Source organism: Maylandia zebra, linkage group LG3, assembly GCF_041146795.1.
Source record: "Maylandia zebra isolate NMK-2024a linkage group LG3, Mzebra_GT3a, whole genome shotgun sequence".
In the NCBI taxonomy this organism is placed as follows: domain Eukaryota; kingdom Metazoa; phylum Chordata; class Actinopteri; order Cichliformes; family Cichlidae; genus Maylandia; species Maylandia zebra.
Window position 1 is genome coordinate 51,572,569 of NC_135169.1, and position 19,313 is coordinate 51,591,881.

Here is a 19,313-nt window from a genome sequence, read left to right on the forward strand (position 1 = left end):
TTACACCACACCAGGGCCTGTGGCACTGGCTGAGGCCACTTACACCACACCAGGGCCTGTGGCTGCTGGCTGAGGCCACTTACACCACACCAAGGCCTGTGGCTGCTGGCTGAGGCCACTTACACCACACCAGGGCCTGTGGCTGCTGGATGAGGCGACTTACACCACACCAAGGCCTGTGGCTGCTGGCTGAGGCCACTTACACCACACCAGGGCCTTAGTTGCTATTGAGGCCACTTACACCACACCAGGGCCTGTGGCTGCTGGCTGTGGCCATGTACACCACACCAGGGCCTGTGGCTGCTGGCTGAGGCCACATACACCACACCAGGGCCTTAGTTGCTATTGAGGCCAATTACACCACACCAGGGCCTGTGGCACTGGCTGAGGCCACTTACACCACACCAGGGCCTGTGGCTGCTGGCTGAGGCCACTTACACCACACCAGGGCCTGTGGCTGCTGGCTGAGGCCACTTACACCACACCAGGGCCTGTGGCTCTGGCTCAGGCCACTCATATCACACCAGACCCTGTGCTTCTGGCCGAGGCCATCTTCACCCAACCAGGCCCTGTGCTGCTAGCTGTGGCCATGTACAACACACCAGGCCCTGTGCTGGTTCCAGAGGCCATCTTCAACAATCCAGGGCCTGTGCTGTTGGATAAATGCCAAACTGAGCCTTTGGGTTAGGGTATTATGCAAACATGCAGTTATGGTTATAGGATTGTCTTCGTAACTTCAGGTACTTGCCACCTAATCACTTGAATCCATAAATTGAGACATTGTGCTGTGGCCAGCAGCTTACGGCCATACCACCCTGAGCACGCCCGACCTCGTCTGATCTCGGAAGCTAAGCAGGGCTGGGCTTGGTTAGTACTTGGATGGGAGACTGCCTGGGAATACCTGGTGCTGTAAGCCTTTAATTTTCATGTCATTGAACTGCTTTTGATCCAGAGAAGGGGTGTATTAAAAGACCAAAAGCAGCTGCCCATTAATGAGGGCACATTAACGACACTGCTTTTGGCTGTTTTCCAATGTCTTGTGCTGCTAGCTGATGCCACCTACACCACACCAGAGCCTGAGTGACCGGCTGGGGCCACTTACACCACATCAGGGCCTGTGGCTCTGGCTGAGGCCACTTACACCACACCAGGGCCTGTGGCTGCTGGCTGAGGCCACTAACACCACACCAGGGACTTAGTTGCTATTGAGGCCAATTACACCACACCAGGGTCTGTGGCTCTTGCTCAGGCCACTTACACCACACCAGGGCCTGTGGCTGCTGGCTGAGGCCACTTACACCACACAAGGGCCTGTGGCTGCTGGCTGAGGCCACCTACACCACACCAGGGCCAGTGGCTTCTGGCTGAGGCCACTTACACCACACCAGTGACTGTGGCTTCTGACTGAGGCCACTTACACCACACCAGGGCCTGTGGCTCTGGCTGAGGCCACTTACACCACACCAGGGCCTTAGTTGCTATTGAGGCCAATTACACCACACCAGGGCCTGTGGCTGCTGGCTGAGGCCACATACACCACACCAGGGCCTTAGTTGCTATTGAGGCCAATTACACCACACCAGGGCCTCTGGCACTGGCTGAGGCCACTTACACCACACCAGGGCCTGTGGCTGCTGGCTGAGGCCACTTACACCACACCAGGGCCTGTGGCTGCTGGATGAGGCGACTTACACCACACCAAGGCCTGTGGCTGCTGGCTGAGGCCACTTACACCACACCAGGGCCTTAGTTGCTATTGAGGCCACTTACACCACACCAGGGCCTGTGGCTGCTGGCTGTGGCCATGTACACCACACCAGGGCCTGTGGCTGCTGGCTGAGGCCACATACACCACACCAGGGCCTTAGTTGCTATTGAGGCCAATTACACCACACCAGGGCCTGTGGCACTGGCTGAGGCCACTTACACCACACCAGGGCCTGTGGCTGCTGGCTGAGGGCACTTACACCACACCAGGGCCTGTGGCTGCTTGCTGAGGCCACTTACACCACACCAGGGCCTGTGGCTCTTGCTCAGGCCACTCATATCACACCAGACCCTGTGCTTCTGGCCGAGGCCATCTTCATCCAACCAGGCCCTGTGCTGCTAGCTGTGGCCATGTACAACACACCAGGCCCTGTGCTGGTTCCAGAGGCCATCTTCAACAATCCAGGGCCTGTGCTGTTGGATAAATGCCAAACTGAGCCTTTGGGTTAGGGTATTATGCAAACATGCAGTTATGGTTATAGGATTGTCTTCGTAACTTCAGGTACTTGCCACCTAATCAGTTGAATCCATAAATTGAGACATTGTGCTGGGGCCAGCAGCTTACGGCCATACCACCCTGAGCACGCCCGACCTCGTCTGATCTCGGAAGCTAAGCAGGGCTGGGCTTGGTTAGTACTTGGATTGGAGACTGCCTGGGAATACCTCGTGCTGTAAGCCTTTCTTTTTCATGTCATTGAACCGCTTTTGATCCAGAGAAGGGGTGTATTAAAAGACCAAAAGCAGCTGCCCATTAATGAGGGCACATTAACGACATTGCTTTTGGCTCTTTTCGAATGTCTTGTGCTGCTAGCTGATGCCACCTACACCACACCAGGGCCTGAGTGACCGGCTGGGGCCACTTACACCACATCAGGGCCTGTGGCTCTGGCTGAGGCCACTTACACCACACCAGGGCCTGTGGCTGCTGGCTGAGGCCACTTACACCACACCAGGGCCTGTGGCTGCTGGCTGAGGCCACTTACACCACACCAGGGCCTGTGGCTGCTGGCTGAGGCCACTTACACCACACCAGGGCATTAGTTGCTATTGAGGCCAATTACACCACACCAGGGTCTGTGGCTCTTGGTCAGGCCACTTACACCACACCAGGGCCTGTGGCTGCTGGCTGAGGCCACTTACACCACATCAGGGCATTAGTTGCTATTGAGGCCACTTACACCACACCAGGGCCTGTGGCTGCTGGCTGAGGCCACCTACACCACACCAGGGCATTAGTTGCTATTGAGGCCAATTACACCACACCAGGGTCTGTGGCTCTTGCTCAGGCCACTTACACCACACCAGGGCCTGTGGCACTGGCTGAGGCCACTTACACCACACCAGGGCCTGTGGCTGCTGGCTGTGGCCATGTACACCACACCAGGGCCTGTGGCTGCTGGCTGAGGCCACATACACCACACCAGGGCCTTAGTTGCTATTGAAGCCAATTACACCACACCAGGGCCTGTGGCACTGGCTGAGGCCACTTACACCACACCAGGGCCTGTGGCTGCTGGCTGAGGCCACTTACACCACACCAGGGCCTGTGGCTGCTGGCTGAGGCCACTTACACCACACCAGGGCCTGTGGCTCTGGCTCAGGCCACTCATATCACACCAGACCCTGTGCTTCTGGCCGAGGCCATCTTCACCAAACCAGGCCCTGTGCTGCTAGCTGTGGCCATGTACAACACACCAGGCCCTGTTCTGGTTCCTGAGGCCATCTTCAACAATCCAGGGCCTGTGCTGTTGGATAAATGCTAAACTGAGCCTTTGGGTTAGGGTATTATGCAAACATGCAGGTATGGTTATAGGATTGTCTTCGTAACTTCAGGTACTTGCCACCTAATCACTTGAATCCATAAATTGAGACATTGTGCTGGGGCCAGCAGCTTACGGCCATACCACCCTGAGCACGCCCGACCTCGTCTGATCTCGGAAGCTAAGCAGGGCTGGGCTTGGTTAGTACTTGGATGGGAGACTGCCTGGGAATACCTGGTGCTGTAAGCCTTTCATTTTCATGTCATTGAACCGCTTTTGATCCAGAGAAGGGGTGTATTAAAAGACCAAAAGCAGCTGCCCATTAATGAGGGCACATTAACGACATTGCTTTTGGCTGTTTTCCAATGTCTTGTGCTGCTAGCTGATGCCACCTACACCACACCAGGGCCTGAGTGACCGGCTGGGGCCACTTACACCACATCAGGGCCTGTGGCTCTGGCTGAGGCCACTTACACCACACCAGGGCCTGTGGCTGCTGGCTGAGGCCACCTACACCACACCAGGGCCTTAGTTGCTATTGAGGCCAATTACACCACACCAGGGTCTGTAGCTCTTGCTCAGGCCACTTACACCACACCAGGGCCTGTGGCTGCTGGCTGAGGCCACTTACACCACACCAGGGCCTGTGGCTGCTGGCTGAGGCCACTTACACCACACCAGGGCCTGTGGCTGCTGGCTGAGGCCACTTACACCACACAAGGGCCTGTGGCTGCTGGCTGAGGCCACCTACACCACACCAGGGCCTGTGGCTTCTGGCTGAGGCCACTTACACCACACCAGGGCCTGTGGCTCTTGCTCAGGCCACTCATATCACACCAGACCCTGTGCTTCTGGCCAAGGCCATCTTCACCAAACCTGGCCCAGTGCTGCTTGCTGTGGCCATGTACAAGACACAAGGCCCTGTGCTGCTGGCTGAGGCCACTTACACCACACCAGGGCCTTATTTACTTCTGAGGCCACTTACACCACACCAGGGCCTGTGGCTGCTGGCTGAGGCCACATACACAACACCAGGGCCTTAGTTGCTATTGAGGCCAATTACACCACACCAGGGCCTGTGGCACTGGCTGAGGCCACTTACACCACACCAGGGCCTGTGGCTGCTGGCTGAGGCCACTTACACCACACCAGGGCCTGTGGCTCTTGCTCAGGCCACTCATATCACACCAGACCCTGCGCTTCTGGCCGAGGCCATCTTCACCAAACCTGGCCCTGTGCTGCTTGCTGTGGCCATGTACAACACACCAGGCCCTGTGCTGGTTCCAGAGGCCATCTTCAACAATCCAGGGCCTGTGCTGTTAGATAAATGCCAAACTGAGCCTTTGGGTTAGGGTATTATGCAAACATGCAGGTATGGTTATAGGATTGTCTTCGTAACTTCAGGTATTGCCACCTAATCAGTTGAATCCATAAATTGAGACATTGTGCTGGGGCCAGCAGCTTACGGCCATACCACCCTGAGCACGCCCGACCTCGTCTGATGTCGGAAGCTAAGCAGGGCTGGGCTTGGTTAGTACTTGGATGGGAGACTGCCTGGGAATACCTGGTGCTGTAAGCCTTTCATTTTCATGTCATTGAACCGCTTTTGATCCAGAGAAGGGGTGTATTAAAAGACCAAAAGCAGCTGCCCATTAATGAGGGCACATTAACGACATTGCTTTTGGCTGTTTTCCAATGTCTTGTGCTGCTAGCTGATGCCACCTACACCACACCAGGGCCTGAGTGACCGGCTGGGGCCACTTACACCACATCAGGGCCTGTGGCTGCTGGCTGAGGCCACTTACACCACACCAGGGCCTGTGGCTGCTGGCTGAGGCCACTTACACCACACCAGGGCATTAGTTGCTATTGAGGCCAATTACACCACACCAGGGTCTGTGGCTCTTGCTCAGGCCACTTACACCACACCAGGGCCTGTGGCTGCTGGCTGAGGCCACTTACACCACACCAGGGCCTGTGGCTGCTGGCTGAGGCCACTTACACCACACCAGGGCCTGTGGCTGCTGGCTGAGGCCACTTACACCACACCAGGGCCTGTGGCTGCTGGCTGAGGTCACTTACACCACACCAGGGCCTGTGGCTGCTGGCTGAGGGCACTTACACCACACCAGTGCCTGTGGCTTCTGGCTGAGGGCACTTACACCACACCAGGGTCTGTGGCTCTTGCTCAGGCCACTCATATCACACCAGGCCCTGTGCTTCTGGCCGAGGCCATCTTCACCAAACCAGGCCCTGTGCTGCTAGCTGTGGCCATGTACAACACACCAGGCCCTGTGCTGGTTCCTGAGGCCATCTTCAACAATCCAGGGCCTGTGCTGTTAGATAAATGCTAAACTGAGCCTTTGGGTTAGGGTATTATGCAAACATGCAGGTATGGTTAAAGGATTGTCTTCGTAACTTCAGGTACTTGCCACCTAATCAGTTGAATCCATAAATTGAGACATTGTGCTGGGGCCAGCAGCTTACGGCCATACCACCCTGAGCACGCCCGACCTCGTCTGATCTCGGAAGCTAAGCAGGGCTGGGCTTGGTTAGTACTTGGATGGGAGACTACCTGGGAATACCTGGTGCTGTAAGCCTTTCATTTTCATGTCATTGAACCGCTTTTGATCCAGAGAAGGGGTGTATTAAAAGACCAAAAGCAGCTGCCCATTAATGAGGGCACATTAACGACATTGCTTTTGGCTGTTTTCCAATGTCTTGTGCTGCTAGCTGATGCCACCTACACCACACCAGGGCCTGAGTGACCGGCTGGGGCCACTTACACCACATCAGGGCCTGTGGCTGCTGGCTGAGGCCACTTACACCACACCAGGGCCTGTGGCTGCTGGCTGAGGCCACTTACACCACACCAGGGCCTTAGTTGCTTTTGAGGCCAATTACACCACACCAGGGTCTGTGGCTCTTGCTCAGGCCACTTACACCACACCAGGGCCTTAGTTGCTATTGAGGCCAATTACACCACACCAAGGCCTGTGGCTGCTGGCTGAGGCCACTTACACCACACCAGGGCCTTAGTTGCTATTGAGGCCACTTACACCACACCAGGGCCTGTGGCTGCTGGCTGAGGCCACATACACCACACCAGGGCCTTAGTTGCTATTGAGGCCAATTACACCACACCAGGGCCTGTGGCTCTGGCTGAGGCCACTTACACCACACCAAGGCCTGTGGCTGCTGGCTGAGGCCACCTACACCACACCAGGGCCTTAGTTACTATTGAGGCCAATTACACCACACCAGGGTCTGTGGCTCTTGCTCAGGCCACTTACACCACACCAGGGCCTGTGGCTGCTGGCTGAGGCCACTTACACCACACAAGGGCCTGTGGCTGCTGGCTGAGACCACTTACACCACACCAGGGCCTGTGGCTCTTGCTCAGGCCACTTACACCACACCAGGGCCTGTGGCTCTTGCTCAGGCCACTCATATCACACCAGGCCCTGTGCTTCTGGCCGAGGCCATCTTCACCAAACCAGGCCCTGTGCTTCTTGCTGTGGCCATGTACAACACACCAGGCCCTGTGCTTGTTCCTGAGGCCATCTTCAACAATCCAGGGCCTGTGCTGTTAGATAAATGCTAAACTGAGCCTTTGGGTTAGGGTATTATGCAAACATGCAGGTATGGTTAAAGGATTGTCTTCGTAACTTCAGGTACTTGCCACCTAATCAGTTGAATCCATAAATTGAGACATTGTGCTGGGGCCAGCAGCTTACGGCCATACCACCCTGAGCACGCCCGACCTCGTCTGATCTCGGAAGCTAAGCAGGGCTGGGCTTGGTTAGTACTTGGATGGGAGACTGCCTGGGAATACCTGGTGCTGTAAGCCTTTCATTTTCATGTCATTGAACCGCTTTTGATCCAGAGAAGGGGTGTATTAAAAGACCAAAAGCAGCTGCCCATTAATGAGGGCACATTAACGACATTGCTTTTGGCTGTTTTCCAATGTCTTGTGCTGCTAGCTGATGCCACCTACACCACACCAGGGCCTGAGTGACCGGCTGGGGCCACTTACACCACATCAGGGCCTGTGGCTGCTGGCTGAGGCCACTTACACCACACCAGGGCCTGTGGCTGCTGGCTGAGGCCACTTACACCACACCAGGGCCTTAGTTGCTTTTGAGGCCAATTACACCACACCAGGGTCTGTGGCTCTTGCTCAGGCCACTTACACCACACCAGGGCCTGTGGCTGCTGGCTGAGGCCACTTACACCACACCAGGGCCTGTGGCTGCTGGATGAGGCGACTTACACCACACCAAGGCCTGTGGCTGCTGGCTGAGGCCACTTACACCACACCAGGGCCTTAGTTGCTATTGAGGCCACTTACACCACACCAGGGCCTGTGGCTGCTGGCTGAGGCCACATACACCACACCAGGGCCTTAGTTGCTATTGAGGCCAATTACACCACACCAGGGCCTGTGGCTCTGGCTGAGGCCACTTACACCACACCAAGGCCTGTGGCTGCTGGCTGAGGCCACCTACACCACACCAGGGCCTTAGTTGCTATTGAGGCCAATTACACCACACCAGGGTCTGTGGCTCTTGCTCAGGCCACTTACACCACACCAGGGCCTGTGGCTGCTGGCTGAGGCCACTTACACCACACAAGGGCCTGTGGCTGCTGGCTGAGACCACTTACACCACACCAGGGCCTGTGGCTCTTGCTCAGGCCACTCATATCACACCAGGCCCTGTGCTTCTGGCCGAGGCCATCTTCACCAAACCAGGCCCTGTGCTTCTTGCTGTGGCCATGTACAACACACCAGGCCCTGTGCTTGTTCCTGAGGCCATCTTCAACAATCCAGGGCCTGTGCTGTTAGATAAATGCTAAACTGAGCCTTTGGGTTAGGGTATTATGCAAACATGCAGGTATGGTTAAAGGATTGTCTTCGTAACTTCAGGTACTTGCCACCTAATCAGTTGAATCCATAAATTGAGACATTGTGCTGGGGCCAGCAGCTTACGGCCATACCACCCTGAGCACGTCCGACCTCGTCTGATCTTGGAAGCTAAGCAGGGCTGGGCTTGGTTAGTACTTGGATGGGAGACTCCCTGGGAATACCTGGTGCTGTAAGCCTTTCATTTTCAGGTCATTGAACCGCTTTTGATCCAGAGAAGGGGTGTATTAAAAGACCAAAAGCAGCTGCCCATTAATGAGGGCACATTAACGACATTGCTTTTGGCTGTTTTCCAATGTCTTGTGCTGCTAGCTGATGCCACCTACACCACACCAGGGACTGAGTGACCGGCTGGGGCCACTTACACCACATCAGGGCCTGTGGCTGCTGGCTGAGGCCACCTACACCACACCAGGGCATTAGTTGCTATTGAGGCCAATTACACCACACCAGGGTCTGTGACTCTTGCTCAGGCCACTTACACCACACCAGGGCCTGTGGCACTGGCTGAGGCCACTTACACCACACCAGGGCCTGTGGCTGCTGGCTGAGGCCACTTACACCACACCAGGGCCTGTGGCTGCTGGCTGAGGCCACTTACACCACACCAGGGCCTGTGGCTGCTGGCTGAGGCCACTTACACCACACCAGGGCCTGTGGCTGCTGGCTGAGGGCACTTACACCACACCAGTGCCTGTGGCTCTTGCTCAGGCCACTTACACCACACCAGGGCATTAGTTGCTATTGAGGCCCCTTACACCACACCAGGGCCTGTGGCACTGGCTGAGGCCACTTACACCACACCAGGGCCTGTGGCTGCTGGCTGAGGCCACCTACACCACAGCAGGGCATTAGTTGCTATTGAGGCCAATTACACCACACCAGGGTCTGTGACTCTTGCTCAGGCCACTTACACCACACCAGGGCATTAGTTGCTATTGAGGCCCCTTACACCACACCAGGGCCTGTGGCTGCTGGCTGAGGCCACTTACACCACACCAGGGCCTGTGGCTGCTGGCTGAGGTCACTTACACCACACCAGGGCCTGTGGCTGCTGGCTGAGGGCACTTACACCACACCAGTGCCTGTGGCTTCTGGCTGAGGCCACTTACACCACACCAGGGCCTGTGGCTGCTGGCTCAGGCCACTTACACCACACCAGGGCCTGTGGCTTCTGGCTGAGGCCACCTACACCACACCAGGGCCTGTGGCTGCTGGCTGAGGCCACTCACACCACACCAGGCCCTGCGCTTCTGGCCGAGGCCATCTTCACCAAACCAGGCCCTGTGCTGCTAGCTGTGGCCATGTACAACACACCAGGCCCGGTGCTGGTTCCTGAGGCCATCTTCAACAATCCAGGGCCTGTGCTGTTAGATAAATGCTAAACTGAGCCTTTGGGTTAGGGTATTATGCAAACATGCAGGTATGGTTAAAGGATTGTCTTCGTAACTTCAGGTACTTGCCACCTAATCAGTTGAATCCATAAATTGAGACATTGTGCTGGGGCCAGCAGCTTACGGCCATACCACCCTGAGCACGCCCGACCTCGTCTGATCTCGGAAGCTAAGCAGGGCTGGGCTTGGTTAGTACTTGGATGGGAGACTGCCTGGGAATACCTGGTGCTGTAAGCCTTTCATTTTCATGTCATTGAACCGCTTTTGATCCAGAGAAGGGGTGTATTAAAAGACCAAAAGCAGCTGCCCATTAATGAGGGCACATTAACGACATTGCTTTTGGCTGTTTTCCAATGTCTTGTGCTGCTAGCTGATGCCACCTACACCACACCAGGGCCTGAGTGACTGGCTGGGGCCACTTACACCACATCAGGGCCTGTGGCTGCTGGCTGAGGCCACTTACACCACACCAGGGCCTGTGGCTGCTGGCTGAGGCCACTTACACCACACCAGGGCCTTAGTTGCTATTGAGGCCAATTACACCACACCAGGGTCTGTGGCTCTTGCTCAGGCCACTTACACCACACCAGGGCCTTAGTTGCTATTGAGGCCAATTACACCACACCAGGGCCTGTGGCTGCTGGCTGAGGCCACTTACACCACACAAGGGCCTGTGGCACTGGCTGAGGCCACTTACACCACACCAGGGCCTGTGGCTGCTGGCTGAGGCCACTTACACCACACAAGGGCCTGTGGCTGCTGGCTGAGGCCACCTACACAACACCAGGGCCTGTGGCTGCTGGCTGAGGCCACTTACACCACACCAGGGCCTGTGGCTGCTGGATGAGGCGACTTACACCACACCAAGGCCTGTGGCTGCTGGCTGAGGCTACTTACACCACACCAGGGCCTTAGTTGCTATTGAGGCCACTTACACCACACCAGGGCCTGTGGCTGCTGGCTGAGGCCACTTACACCACACCAGGGCCTTAGTTGCTATTGAGGCCACTTACACCACACCAGGGCCTGTGGCTGCTGGATGAGGCGACTTACACCACACCAAGGCCTGTGGCTGCTGGCTGAGGCTACTTACACCACACCAGGGCCTTAGTTGCTATTGAGGCCACTTACACCACACCAGGGCCTGTGGCTGCTGGCTGAGGCCACATACACCACACCAGGGCCTTAGTTGCTATTGAGGCCAATTACACCACACCAGGGCCTGTGGCACTGGCTGAGGCCACTTACCCCACACAAGGGCCTGTGGCTGCTGGCTGAGGCCACCTACACCACACCAGGGCCTGTGGCTGCTGGCTGAGGCCACTTACACCACACCAGGGCCTGTGGCTCTTGCTCAGGCCACTCATAAAAACACAGCAGACCCTGTGCTTCTGGCCGAGGCCATCTTCACCAAACCAGGCCCTGTGCTGCTAGCTGTGGCCATGTACAACACACCAGGCCCTGTTCTGGTTCCTGAGGCCATCTTCAACAATCCAGGGCCTGTGCTGTTGGATAAATGCTAAACTGAGCCTTTGGGTTAGGGTATTATGCAAACATGCAGGTATGGTTATAGGATTGTCTTCGTAACTTCAGGTACTTGCCACCTAATCAGTTGAATCCATAAATTGAGACATTGTGCTGGGGCCAGCAGCTTACGGCCATACCACCCTGAGCACGCCCGACCTCGTCTGATCTCGGAAGCTAAGCAGGCCTGGGCTTGGTTAGTACTTGGATGGGAGACTACCTGGGAATACCTGGTGCTGTAAGCCTTTCATGTCATTGAACCGCTTTTGATCCAGAGAAGGGGTGTATTAAAAGACCAAAAGCAGCTGCCCATTAATGAGGGCACATTAACGACATTGCTTTTGGCTGTTTTCCAATGTCTTGTGCTGCTAGCTGATGCCACCTACACCACACCAGGGCCTGTGGCTGCTGGCTGAGGCCACTTACACCACACCAGGGCCTGTGGCTGCTGGCTGAGGCCACTTACACCACACCAGGGCCTTAGTTGCTATTGCGGCCAATTACACCACACCAGGGTCTGTGGCTCTTGCTCAGGCCACTTACACCACACAAGGGCCTGAATGACCGGCTGGGGCCACTTACACCACATCAGGGCCTGTGGCACTGGCTGAGGCCACTTACACCACACCAGGGCCTGTGGCTGCTGGCTGAGGCCACCTACACCACACCAGGGCCTGTGGCTGCTGGCTGAGGCCACCTACACCACACCACGGCATTAGTTGCTATTGAGGCCAATTACACCACACCAGGGTCTGTGGCTCTTGCTCAGGCCACTTACACCACACCAGGGCCTGTGGCTCTTGCTCAGGACACTTACACCACACCAGGGCCTGTGGCTGCTGGCTGAGGCCACTTACACCACACCAGGGCATTAGTTGCTATTGAGGCCAATTACACCACACCAGGGTCTGTGGCTCTTGCTCAGGCCACTTACACCACACCAGGGCCTGTGGCACTGGCTGAGGCCACTTACACCACACCAGGGCCTGTGGCTCTGGCTGAGGCCACTTACACCACACCAGGGCCTTAGTTGCTATTGAGGCCACTTACACCACACCAGGGCCTGTGGCTCTGGCTGAGGCCACTTACACCACACCACGGCCTTATTTGCTTCTGAGGCCACTTACACCACACCAGGGCCTGTGGCTGCTGGCTGAGGTCACATACACCACACCAGGGCCTTAGTTGCTATTGAGGCCACTTACACCACACCAGGGCCTGTGGCTGCTGGCTGAGGCCACTTACACCACACCAGGGCCTGTGGCTGCTGGATGAGGCGACTTACACCACACCAGGGCCTGTGGCTGCTGGATGAGGCGACTTACACCACACCAGGGCCTGTGGCTGCTGGATGAGGCGACTTACACCACACCAGGGCCTGTGGCTGCTGGCTGTGGCCATGTACACCACACCAGGGCCTGTGGCTGCTGGCTGAGGCCACATAAACCACACCAGGGCCTTAGTTGCTATTGAGGCCAATTACACCACACCAGGGCCTGTGGCACTGGCTGAGGCCACTTACACCACACCAGGGCCTGTGGCTGCTGGCTGAGGCCACTTACACCACACAAGGGCCTGTGGCTGCTGGCTGAGGCCACCTACACCACACCAGGGCCTGTGGCTGCTGGCTGAGGCCACTTACACCACACCAGGCCCTGTGCTGGTTCCAGAGGCTATCTTCAACAATCCAGGGCCTGTGCTGTTGGATAAATGCCAAACTGAGCCTTTGGGTTAGGGTATTATGCAAACATGCAGTTATGGTTATAGGATTGTCTTCGTAACTTCAGGTACTTGCCACCTAATCACTTGAATCCATAAATTGAGACATTGTGCTGGGGCCAGAAGCTTACGGCCATACCACCCTGAGCACGCCCGACCTCGTCTGATCTCGGAAGCTAAGCAGGGCTGGGCTTGGTTAGTACTTGGATGGGAGACTGCCTGGGAATACCTGGTGCTGTAAGCCTTTCATTTTCATGTCATTGAACCGCTTTTGATCCAGAGAAGGGGTGTATTAAAAGACCAAAAGCAGCTGCCCATTAATGAGGGCACATTAACGACATTGCGTTTTGGCTGTTTTCCAATGTCTTGTGCTGCTAGCTGATGCCACCTACACCACACCAGGGCCTGAGTGACCGGCTGGGGCCACTTACACCACATCAGGGCCTGTGGCTCTGGCTGAGGCCACTTACACCACACCAGGGCCTGTGGCTGCTGGCTGAGGCCACTTACACCACACCAGGGCCTGTGGCTGCTGGCTGAGGCCACCTACACCACACCAGGGCCTTAGTTGCTATTGCGGCCAATTACACCACACCAGGGTCTGTGGCTCTTGCTCAGGCCACTTACACCACACCAGGGCCTGTGGCTGCTGGCTGAGGCCACTTACACCACACCAGGGCCTGTGGCTGCTGGCTGAGGCCACTTACACCACACAAGGGCCTGTGGCTGCTGGCTGAGGCCACTTACACCACACCAGGGCCTGTGGCTTCTGGCTGAGGCCACTTACACCACACCAGGGCCTGTGGCTCTTGCTCAGGCCACTCATATCACACCAGACCCTGTGCTTCTGGCCAAGGCCATCTTCACCAAACCTGGCCCAGTGCTGCTTGCTGTGGCCATGTACAACACACGAGGCCCTGTGCTGCTGGCTGAGGCCACTTACACCACACCAGGGCCTTAGTTGCTATTGAGGCCACTTACACCACACCAGGGCCTTATTTGCTTCTGAGGCCACTTACACCACACCAGGGCCTGTGGCTGCTGGCTGAGGCCACATACACAACACCAGGGCCTTAGTTGCTATTGAGGCCAATTACACCACACCAGGGCCTGTGGCACTGGCTGAGGCCACTTACACCACACCAGGGCCTGTGGCTGCTGGCTGAGGCCACTTACACCACACCAGGGCCTGTGGCTCTTGCTCAGGCCACTCATATCACACCAGACCCTGTGCTTCTGGCCGAGGCCATCTTCACCAAACCAGCCCCTGTGCTGCTAGCTGTGGCCATGTACAACACACCAGGCCCTGTGCTGGTTCCAGAGGCTATCTTCAACAATCCAGGGCCTGTGCTGTTGGATAAATGCCAAACTGAGCCTTTGGGTTAGGGTGTTATGCAAACATGCAGGTATGGTTATAGGATTGTCTTCGTAACTTCAGGTACTTGCCACCTAATCACTTGAATCCATAAATTGAGACATTGTGCTGTGGCCAGCAGCTTACGGCCATACCACCCTGAGCATGCCTGACCTCGTCTGATCTCGGAAGCTAAGCAGGGCTGGGCTTGGTTAGTACTTGGATGGGAGACTTCCTGGGAATACCTGGTGCTGTAAGCCTTTCATTTTCATGTCATTGAACCGCTTTTGATCCAGAGAAGGGGTGTATTAAAAGACCAAAAGCAGCTGCCCATTAATGAGGGCACATTAACGACATTGCTTTTGGCTCTTTTCCAATGTCTTGTGCTGCTAGCTGATGCCACCTACACCACACCAGGGCCTGAGTGACTGGCTGGGGCCACTTACACCACATCAGGGCCTGTGGCTCTGGCTGAGGCCACTTACACCACACCAAGGCCTGTGGCTGCTGGCTGAGGCCACTTACACCACACCAGGGCCTTAGTTGCTATTGAGGCCAATTACACCACACCAGGGTCTGTGGCTCTTGCTCAGGCCACTTACACCACACCAGGGCCTGTGGCTGCTGGCTGAGGCCACTTACACCACACAAGGGCCTGTGGCTGCTGGCTGAGGCAACCTACACCACACCAGGGCCTGTGGCTGCTGGCTGAGACCACTTACACCACACCAGGGCCTGTGGCTCTTGCTCAGGCCACTTACACCACACCAGGGCCTGTGGCTCTTGCTCAGGCCACTCATATCACACCAGGCCCTGTGCTTCTGGCCGAGGCCATCTTCACCAAACCAGGCCCTGTGCTTCTTGCTGTGGCCATGTACAACACACCAGGCCCTGTGCTGGTTCCAGAGGCCATCTTCAACAATCCAGGGCCTGTGCTGTTGGATAAATGCTAAACTGAGCCTTTGGGTTAGGGTATTTTGCAAACATGCAGGTATGGTTATAGGATTGTCTTCGTAACTTCAGGTACTTGCCACCTAATCAGTTGAATCCATAAATTGAGACATTGTGCTGGGGCCAGCAGCTTACGGCCATACCACCCTGAGCACGCCCGACCTCGTCTGATCTCGGAAGCTAAGCAGGGCTGGGCTTGGTTAGTACTTGGATGGGAGACTACCTGGGAATACCTGGTGCTGTAAGCCTTTCATTTTCATGTCATTGAACCGCTTTTGATCCAGAGAAGGGGTGTATTAAAAGACCAAAAGCAGCTGCCCATTAATGAGGGCACATTAACGACACTGCTTTTGGCTGTTTTCCAATGTCTTGTGCTGCTAGCTGATGCCACCTACACCACACCAGGGCCTGAGTGACCGGCTGGGGCCACTTACACCACATCAGGGCCTGTGGCTCTGGCTCAGGCCACTTACACCACACCAGGGCCTGTGGCTGCTGGCTGAGGCCACATACACAACACCAGGGCCTTAGTTGCTATTGAGGCCAATTACACCACACCAGGGTCTGTGGCTGCTGGCTCAGGCCACCTACACCACACCAGGGCCTGTGGCTGTTGTTCAGGCCACTTACACCACACCAAGGCCTGTGGCACTGGCTGAGGCCACTTACACCACACCAGGGCCTGTGGCTCTGGCTGAGGCCACTTACACCACACCAGGGTCTGTGGCTGCTGGCTGAGGCCACTTACACCACACCAGGGCCTGTGGCTGCTGGCTGAGGCCACCTACACCACACCAGGGCATTAGTTGCTATTGAGGCCACTTACACCACACCAGGGCCTGTGGCACTGGCTGAGGCCACTTACACCACACCAGGGCCTGTGGCACTGGCTGAGGCCACTTACACCACACCAAGGCCTGTGGCTGCTGGCTGAGGCCACTTACACCACACCAGGGCCTTAGTTGCTATTGAGGCCAATTACACCACACCAGGGTCTGTGGCTCTTGCTCAGGCCACTTACACCACACCAGGGCCTGTGGCTGCTGGCTGAGGCCACCTACACCACACCAGGGCCTGTGGCAGCTGGCTGAGGCGACTTACACCACACCAGGGCCCTTTTGCTGCTGGCTGAGGCCACTTACACCACACCAGTGCCTGTGGCTTCTGGCTGAGGCCACTTACACCACACCAGGGCCTGTGGCTCTTGCTCAGGCCACTCACATCACACCAGGACCTGCGCTTCTGGCCGAGGCCATCTTCACCAAACCTGGCCCTGTGCTGCTAGCTGTGGCCATGTACAACACACCAGGCCCTGTGCTGGTTCCTGAGGCCATCTTCAACAATCCAGGGCCTGTGCTGTTAGATAAATGCTAAACTGAGCCTTTGGGTTAGGGTATTATGCAAACATGCAGTCAGGGTTATAAGATTGTCTTCGTAACTTCAGGTACTTGCCACCTAATCAGTTGAATCCATAAATTGAGACATTGTGCTGGGGCCAGCAGCTTACGGCCATACCACCCTGAGCACGCCCGACCTCGTCTGATCTCGGAAGCTAAGCAGGGCTGGGCTTGGTTAGTAGTTGGATGGGAGACTTCCTGGGAATTCCTGGTGCTGTAAGCCTTTCATTTTCATGTCATTGAACCGCTTTTGATCCAGAGAAGGGGTGTATTAAAAGACCAAAAGCAGCTGCCCATTAATGAGGGCACATTAACGACACTGCTTTTGGCTGTTTTCCAATGTCTTGTGCTGCTAGCTGATGCCACCTACACCACACCAGGGCCTGAGTGACCGGCTGGGGCCACTTACACCACATCAAGGCCTGTGGCTGCTGGCTGAGGCCACTTACACCACACCAGGGCCTGTGGCACTGGCTGAGGCCACTAACACCACATCAGGGCATTAGTTGCTATTGAGGCCAATTACACCACACCAGGGTCTGTGGCTCTTGCTCAGGCCACTTACACCACACCAGGGCCTGTGGCTGCTGGCTGAGGCCACTTACACCACACCAGGGCCTGTGGCTGCTGGCTGAGGCCACCTACACCACACCAGGGCATTAGTTGCTATTGAGGCCAATTACACCACACCAGGGTCTCTGACTCTTGCTCAGGCCACTTACACCACACCAGGGCATGTGGCACTGGCTGAGGCCACTTACACCACACCAGGGCCTGTGGCTGCTGGCTGAGGCCACTTACACCACACCAGGGCCTGTGGCTGCTGGCTGAGGCCACTTACACCACACCAGGGCCTGTGGCTGCTGGCTGAGGTCACTTACACCACACCAGTGCCTGTGGCTTCTGGCTGAGGCCACTTACACCACACCAGGGCCTGTGGCTCTTGTGGCTGCTGGCTGAGGCCACTTACACCACACCAGGGCCTGTGGCTGCTGGCTGAGGCCACTTACACCACACCAGGGCCTGTGGCTGCTGGCTGAGGCCACTTACACCACACCAGGCCCTGTGCTGCTAGCTGTGGCCATGTACAACACACCAGGCCCGGTGCTGGTTCCTGAGGCCATCTTCAACAATCCAGGGCCTGTGCTGTTAGATAAATGCTAAACTGAGCCTTTGGGTTAGGGTATTATGCAAACATGCAGGTATGGTTAAAGGATTGTCTTCGTAACTTCAGGTACTTGCCACCTAATCAGTTGAATCCATAAATTGAGACATTGTGCTGGGGCCAGCAGCTTACGGCCATACCACCCTGAGCACGCCCGACCTCGTCTGATCTCGGAAGCTAAGCAGGGCTGGGCTTGGTTAGTACTTGGATGGGAGACTGCCTGGGAATACCTGGTGCTGTAAGCCTTTCATTTTCATGTCATTGAACCGCTTTTGATCCAGAGAAGGGGTGTATTAAAAGACCAAAAGCAGCTGCCCATTAATGAGGGCACATTAACGACATTGCTTTTGGCTGTTTTCCAATGTCTTGTGCTGCTAGCTGATGCCACCTACACCACACCAGGGCCTGTGGCTCTTGTGGCTGCTGGCTGAGGCCACTTACACCACACCAGGGCCTGTGGCTGCTGGCTGAGGCCACTTACACCACACCAGGGCCTGTGGCTGCTGGCTGAGGCCACTTACACCACACCAGGGCCTGTGGCTGCTGGCTGAGGCCACTTACACCACACCAGGGCCTGTGGCTCTTGCTCAGGCCACTCAAATCACACCAGACCCTGTGCTTCTGGCCAAGGCCATCTTCACCAAACCTGGCCCAGTGCTGCTTGCTGTGGCCATGTACAAGACACAAGACCCTGTGCTGCTGGCTGAGGCCACTTACACCACACCAGGGCCTGTGGCTGCTGGCTGAGGCCACATACACCACACCAGGGCCTTAGTTGCTATTGTGGCCAATTACACCACACCAGGGCCTGTTGCTGCTGGCTGAGGCCAATTACACCACACCAGGGCCTGTGGCACTGGCTGAGGCCACTTACACCACACCAGGGCCTGTGGCTGCTGGCTGAGGCCACTTACACCACACAAGGGCCTGTGGCTGCTGGCTGAGGCCACCTACACCACACCAGGGTCTGTGGCTGCTGGCTGAGGCCACTTACACCACACCAGGGCCTGTGGCTGCTGGCTGAGGCCACCTACACCACACCAGGGCCTTAGTTGCTATTGAGGCCACTTACACCACACAGGGGCCTTATTTGCTTCTGAGGCCACTTACACCACACCAGGGCCTGTGGCTGCTGGCTGAGGCCACTTACACCACACCAGGGCCTTAGTTGCTATTGAGGCCAATTACACCACACCAGGGTCTGTGGCTCTTGCTCAGGACACTTACACCACACCAGGGCCTGTGGCTGCTGGCTGAGGCCACCTACACCACACCAGGGCCTTAGTTGCTATTGAGGCCACTTACACCACACCAGGGCCTTATTTGCTTCTGAGGCCACTTACACCACACCAAGGCCT

The 19,313-nt window shown here is 56.5% G+C and overlaps 14 non-coding genes across 14 annotated transcripts; all 14 read left to right on the forward strand.

Moving 5' to 3' along the window:
* The first annotated feature begins 797 nt into the window (after positions 1 to 797).
* LOC112430993 (5S ribosomal RNA) lies at positions 798 to 916 on the forward strand. Its single transcript, XR_003022277.1, has one exon. It is a non-coding gene; the product is annotated as a 5S ribosomal RNA (ribosomal RNA).
* A 1,410-nt stretch (positions 917 to 2,326) lies between these two features.
* Positions 2,327 to 2,445, forward strand: LOC112430997 (5S ribosomal RNA). Its single transcript, XR_003022281.1, has one exon. It is a non-coding gene; the product is annotated as a 5S ribosomal RNA (ribosomal RNA).
* Positions 2,446 to 3,657: 1,212 nt separating this feature from the next.
* On the forward strand, positions 3,658 to 3,776 carry LOC112430992 (5S ribosomal RNA). Its single transcript, XR_003022276.1, has one exon. It is a non-coding gene; the product is annotated as a 5S ribosomal RNA (ribosomal RNA).
* Positions 3,777 to 4,987: 1,211 nt separating this feature from the next.
* LOC112430998 (5S ribosomal RNA) lies at positions 4,988 to 5,106 on the forward strand. Its single transcript, XR_003022282.1, has one exon. It is a non-coding gene; the product is annotated as a 5S ribosomal RNA (ribosomal RNA).
* Positions 5,107 to 6,008: 902 nt separating this feature from the next.
* Positions 6,009 to 6,127, forward strand: LOC112430991 (5S ribosomal RNA). Its single transcript, XR_003022275.2, has one exon. It is a non-coding gene; the product is annotated as a 5S ribosomal RNA (ribosomal RNA).
* Positions 6,128 to 7,258: 1,131 nt separating this feature from the next.
* Positions 7,259 to 7,377, forward strand: LOC112431006 (5S ribosomal RNA). The gene has a single exon (XR_003022287.1). It is a non-coding gene; the product is annotated as a 5S ribosomal RNA (ribosomal RNA).
* Positions 7,378 to 8,511: 1,134 nt separating this feature from the next.
* LOC112431002 (5S ribosomal RNA) lies at positions 8,512 to 8,630 on the forward strand. Its single transcript, XR_013097695.1, has one exon. It is a non-coding gene; the product is annotated as a 5S ribosomal RNA (ribosomal RNA).
* A 1,333-nt stretch (positions 8,631 to 9,963) lies between these two features.
* Positions 9,964 to 10,082, forward strand: LOC112431004 (5S ribosomal RNA). Its single transcript, XR_003022286.1, has one exon. It is a non-coding gene; the product is annotated as a 5S ribosomal RNA (ribosomal RNA).
* Positions 10,083 to 11,495: 1,413 nt separating this feature from the next.
* On the forward strand, positions 11,496 to 11,614 carry LOC112430995 (5S ribosomal RNA). The gene has a single exon (XR_003022279.2). It is a non-coding gene; the product is annotated as a 5S ribosomal RNA (ribosomal RNA).
* Positions 11,615 to 13,213: 1,599 nt separating this feature from the next.
* Positions 13,214 to 13,332, forward strand: LOC112431003 (5S ribosomal RNA). Its single transcript, XR_003022285.1, has one exon. It is a non-coding gene; the product is annotated as a 5S ribosomal RNA (ribosomal RNA).
* Positions 13,333 to 14,583: 1,251 nt separating this feature from the next.
* LOC112430996 (5S ribosomal RNA) lies at positions 14,584 to 14,702 on the forward strand. The gene has a single exon (XR_003022280.1). It is a non-coding gene; the product is annotated as a 5S ribosomal RNA (ribosomal RNA).
* An 820-nt stretch (positions 14,703 to 15,522) lies between these two features.
* LOC112430990 (5S ribosomal RNA) lies at positions 15,523 to 15,641 on the forward strand. Its single transcript, XR_003022274.1, has one exon. It is a non-coding gene; the product is annotated as a 5S ribosomal RNA (ribosomal RNA).
* Positions 15,642 to 16,894: 1,253 nt separating this feature from the next.
* Positions 16,895 to 17,013, forward strand: LOC112431000 (5S ribosomal RNA). Its single transcript, XR_013097482.1, has one exon. It is a non-coding gene; the product is annotated as a 5S ribosomal RNA (ribosomal RNA).
* A 1,068-nt stretch (positions 17,014 to 18,081) lies between these two features.
* LOC112431001 (5S ribosomal RNA) lies at positions 18,082 to 18,200 on the forward strand. The gene has a single exon (XR_003022284.1). It is a non-coding gene; the product is annotated as a 5S ribosomal RNA (ribosomal RNA).
* Positions 18,201 to 19,313: the final 1,113 nt, after the last annotated feature.